This window comes from Pinus tabuliformis, chromosome 5_2 (genome assembly GCF_031772625.1).
Source record: "Pinus tabuliformis cultivar Carrire ecotype Pingquan chromosome 5_2, CPIR1, whole genome shotgun sequence".
NCBI classification, from domain to species: Eukaryota; Viridiplantae; Streptophyta; class Pinopsida; order Pinales; family Pinaceae; genus Pinus; species Pinus tabuliformis.
Window position 1 is genome coordinate 710,650,480 of NC_142306.1, and position 5,175 is coordinate 710,655,654.

Sequence of the window (5,175 nt, forward strand, 5' to 3'; positions counted from 1 at the left end):
TTTTTTTTTTTCGGTCTAGGGTACGAGATTTTAAGAAGCCCTGCAATTACTCTCTACCTCCACAAGACACTTGTTCTCTAGGTTCACACTGAAAGGTATACGAATCTAGAGCGCAGGTGTCTTATGGTTGTGGAGAGTAAAGAGTCACTTCAGTAACCATAGCAATGAATGAAGAAATCCATCTGCGAAGCTTCTTTAGGGAATCGAGCTCTCAGCAGAGGTAACGAGTAAAACTTTCATGTTGCCGCGAAACGAAGCTTCGAGGTATGTAGAAATTAATGGCAGCTAGGTTAGTTATTTACCATATACATTTCAAAAAGCTCAAGTGTTTTCCTGGGGTGGGGCAGTATGTTTTATGACTTTAAAGCCATAAATGTGACTGGCAGTCAGATGACTAATTTTTTTGGAACTACAGCCTAGTTTTTTGTCATTTTATAAGTTGCAATGATATGTAACAGCCGTGGTTTTCCATTATTAGCCATTTTAATTGGTTTTTGTTTTGGTTCCAAAAATATGGTCACGATAGCTCTGTAGCAATGTATCCGTGTATTTTAATAAACCGTTATTTGATAAAATGGTCGAAATTGATTTGAGGAATGTTCTTTTGATTCTGGACATATGTACCGCTGGATATATACATATTTACCGCTGATATATAAATGGCAATGATCTGTTTCTAACTGTGGGTTGTTTCTAACTGTGGGTTTTTTATTACGCCGTAAGGGGTTTTCTTTTGAAATCTATCTAACTGTGGTTTTTTATTACGCCTTAACGCGTTTTCCTCTGAAATCTATCTAACTGTGCTTTTTTATTAAGCCGTAACGCGTTTTCTTCTGAAATCTATCTAACTGTGGTTTTTTATTAAGCTGGAACGCGTTTTCCTCTGAAATCTATCTAACTGTGGTTTTTTTATTAAGCCGTAACGCGTTTTCCTCTGAAATCTATCTCACTGTGGTTTTTGGTTTTTTATTTTAAATTGATTTTCTTCTTGTCTTACTGTGAACCGTCTGATCTGATGTTAGACGATTAAAATATTTGCCACCGGTCAATAAAAATTGTAGTTATAACTGAAACAATAACAGTATAAACTTCATCTGTAAACGGCCATGGCTTGCGTTGCAGAGTTCTTTTTCTTCGACCAGCGAACCTGAAAGCTTGCGTTGGCTTGCGTTGAAGAGTTCTTTTTCTTCGACCAGCGAACCTGAAAGCTTGCGTTACAGAGTGAAGGTAGAACAGCATGGCTTGAAACGGGATTGCATTACCAAATGAAAGTAGATGGCCATGGCTTGCAACGGGCTTGCGTTGCAGAATGAAGGTTGATGACCATGGCAGAAACCCTCCTCTCATTTGCATTCCTATCTAGCAAGTTTCTTGCTTGTCGTTGTCTAGCTTGTCTCTACGAGAGGAGGTTTCGTGTTCACGAAATGTCTCATTGAAAGACCTCCACCATGGTATTCCATTAGCTTAGTTGGCATTTTCCTGCTCAGAATGTGAATTCTGCCTCCAATATTATGAATATAAAATTTTGTTTTTTTCCCGATTCCATTTTTTCCCTATTTGTTGAACGATAGATAGGGTTTTACCTTGTGTAGTTGCACAGAGTATGAAAGCCGCACCAGGGCATGTATTAAGAGAGATCGTGAAGCAGAACAACTATTTTCTTGTGAAGCCAACCAGCTACAGCAGCACTAATATCTTTTCTTGTGCAGCCGAGCAGCTACAGGAGCACCAAGATCCAGTTCAGCGAAGACACCTATAATCTCTGGAACTTGCATTCATTCAAGTTTTCAGGTATGGCTTCTCTTTTCCTTTCTGTTGAAGTTGGTATATTTTGAACTACTTATTTTCATATTACGGTCAGCTTTTTTTGAAGTCCCAACAGAGACGAGAAGAAAGCATGTAGTTGCATTGAAATGGAGATTACGGACTCCAAGGGAAGAACTGCATGCCTTGGACCTTTATTCTCCATAAGCTTATAAGGTTAAAGGGTTGTAGCTGCATCTTTTTTCCCTCTTAAGGAACCATTAATAAGCAGAGCTACCGAGGGAGGAATCGCACCGGAAGCTCCTATTGTAACTTTATTATCCTCTATGAGTGACAGATTCAAAAGAGTACAAGTTGCATTCTCTTTCGCTATGGATGTTCCTGACTTTAGTACATGTACAAGGGGCTTGATAGCTCCAGCTTCTGTTATTTCAAACTTCTTGTTTTCATAAAGAGACAAATTCAACAGAGCAGTGGCGACATTTTCCTATGTTAGAGGATCCACAGAATGTAACAATGATACTAAAGGATTTACAGCCCCTACATTAGCTATCATAATCCTATTCTCCATGTTATTTTTTACATATAACCTCAACTGTGCTACTGCGTTCCTTTGCAACTCCGTTGATGTTGATTCCAAATCTTCTACCAAACTTATATAAATAATCTCCAAATTTTCAGTTTCAAGAGTACCTGATGTTGCAACTGTTTTTAATAATGGCGATACATTCCACGCGCTCTTACTTTGCCCATGTTCTTCTAAAAGATCTGCTTTCCACTGCTTTGGCTTTGGCTTTACCTACTCCCTCATCAAATCGGGAACGGAAGGTTCTCATAGATCTAGGAACAGGCCTCCCAAGGCTATTTGAATCACTCTGGCTACCACTATTGTTCTTTCTCAAAACATTCGGACAACTGTTGGACAGAGAATTGTTGCAATCAAAATGTGACTTATTATATGAATAGTGCTTGGAATGGGGATAGTTGGTTAACCAAGTCTAATAAATCTGTCGATAGTAGCAGGGTCTATTAAAGGAAATGCTCTTGGCGTAGAAAACTAGAGTGAAATGGTTGCAGGAGAGACAAAACTTCAAGAAGAAAACATCACACAACTATGAGAAACAGTAACTGCAATTGTACTCACAGATTAACTAACCTGGGAATGAGATTTTTTAGGTTAATTCATGAACTCGTTTCTCACTTTTTAGTCTATTTCCAGTGTCTTCAGGAGAGAGAAAAGCCCCTTCATCAAGAATGTATCCTCTCACATTTCATCTATGGTTTCATATTAGAAAATCAACACTTTTATAATCCAAATTATAGTCAACACTTTTATAATCCAAATTATAGTCAACACTTCTATAATCCGAGCTTGAATTGAAGGTCAAGGGCCACTAAAAGCTCTGCTTTCCACTGCTTTGGCTTTACCTACTCCCTCATCAAATCGGGAACGGAAGATTCTCAACTTATCATAGATCTAGGAACAGGCCTCCCAAGGCTATATGAATCACTCTGGCTACCACTATTGTTCTTTCTCAAAACACCACTATTGTTCTTTCTCAAAATATTCGGACAACCGTTGGACAGAGAATTGTTGCAATCAAACTGTGACTTATTATATGAATAGTGCTTGGAATGGGGATCAGCGCCCACAGACATCATGATATTATCAGGGCAACAAGTTGGTTAAACAAGTCTAATAAATTTGTAGATAGACTAAAGCACAAAATATCCAAGGAGACTTCAAGGATTAGGTTCCAGAGTCTTTTGCTAAAGGAACACCAAGATCTTTTCTTTTGCAGCCGAACAGCTACAGGAGCACCAAGATCCAGTTCAGTGAAGACACCTATAATCTCTGGAACCTACATTCATTCAAGTTTTCAGGCATGGCTTCTCTTTTCCCTTTCTGTTGAAGTTGGTATATATTGAACTGCTTATTTTCATATTACGGTCAGTTTTTTTTTTGGAAGTCCCAACAGAGACCAGAAGAAAACATGTAGATGCATTGAAATGGAGATCACATACTCCAAGGGAAAAACTGCATGCCTTGGACCTGCTTCTTATAAGGTTAAAGGGTTGTAGCTGCATCTTTTTTCCCTCTTAAGGAACCATTAATAAGAAGAGTTAGCAACGAAGGAATCGCACCGGAAGCTCCTATTGTAACCTTATTATCCTCTATGAGTAACAGACTTAAAAGGGTACAAGCTGCTTTCTCTTTCGTTGTAAGGGGCTTGATAGCGTATGTTATTTCGAACTTGTTTTCATAAAGAGACAATTTCAACAGAGCAGTGACTGCATTTTCCTGTGTTAGAGGATCAACAGAATGTCACAATGATAGTAAAGGCTTTACAAGCCCCTACATTAGCTATCATAATCCTATTCTCCATGTTATTTTTTTGCATATAACCTCAATTGTGCTGCTGCCTTCCTCTGCAACTTCGTTGATGTTGATTCCAAATCTTCTACCAAACTTTTAAAAATAATCTCCAAATTTTCAGTTTCAAGAGTACCTGATGTTGCAACTGTTTTTAATAATGGTGATACATGTCGCGCACTCCTACTTTGCCCATGTTCTTCTAAATGTCTGACTTCACAAATCTACCTATCCAATTGGCCTGAGATGCAGTCTCCTTTGGAGGGAAAATTGGAGGTGGGGATGAAATTGTTGCCAGCCTCTGTAATTCTTTAGAAATATCACTGCTGTAGGATGACAAATCACTGAAAGCTAGAGAGAAGTCTAGAGAATTAACCTCATAAAAGCTACATGCCTTATGCCAAATTTTGTTGCGCATTCCAAATTTTGATGATATGTCATGGCAAGATCTGTTGTGAGCAGTGGTTTTATTTCTGTATTTTGTGGGTAGTGATTTTATTTCCGTGTTTATTTAAACTTGATGATCTTTCGGATCCTGGTAAATAAGGTCAATGGTTTGTCATATCTAATTTTCTATAGACATCAAAATTCCCTGTTGCACTGCTAACAAGGCCTCATGGCTGTCTGAGCCTCGTCTAAGCTGAATGTTTAAGGAATTTGTATTCCATGATAGCTATTGTGTATGGACAAGAGGATTGATATATGGCCAAATGTGCCCCCAAAGTAAAGTTAGGTGGTGAGTTCATTCCGGTGTAGGATGAAGCATCCTCGTGCTCTATTACAACTTTCCCAGTTCATAACAGCAAACATTGAAGCAAAAACTTTCCCAGTTCATAACAGCACGGACAAAAAATGCATGGGCACATACAGGTGCTAAATAAACAATATAGACGGTCTGGTCTGTTTTAATTAACAAGGAAATCAAATTATATGCATCCAGCCTCCAGGTCTTTCTTTCTTACAATAAATACAAGAATGGCAATCTCCTTTTCACTAGATCGGACTTTCAATTTTTCAACACAATTCACAAATTTTAC

The 5,175-nt window shown here is 38.3% G+C and overlaps 1 long non-coding RNA gene across 5 annotated transcripts; it reads left to right on the forward strand.

Moving 5' to 3' along the window:
- The first annotated feature begins 693 nt into the window (after positions 1-693).
- Positions 694-4,875, forward strand: LOC149161135 (uncharacterized). 5 transcript variants are annotated; one of them, XR_016261844.1, is made up of 3 exons: positions 694-1,451; positions 1,710-1,791; positions 1,874-4,875. It is a non-coding gene; the product is annotated as an uncharacterized LOC149161135 (long non-coding RNA). The 5 variants fall into 5 exon arrangements; XR_016261845.1 differs by having other exon boundaries at positions 1,883-4,875; XR_016261842.1 differs by having other exon boundaries at positions 694-1,315; positions 1,883-4,875.
- The last annotated feature ends 300 nt before the right edge of the window (positions 4,876-5,175 follow it).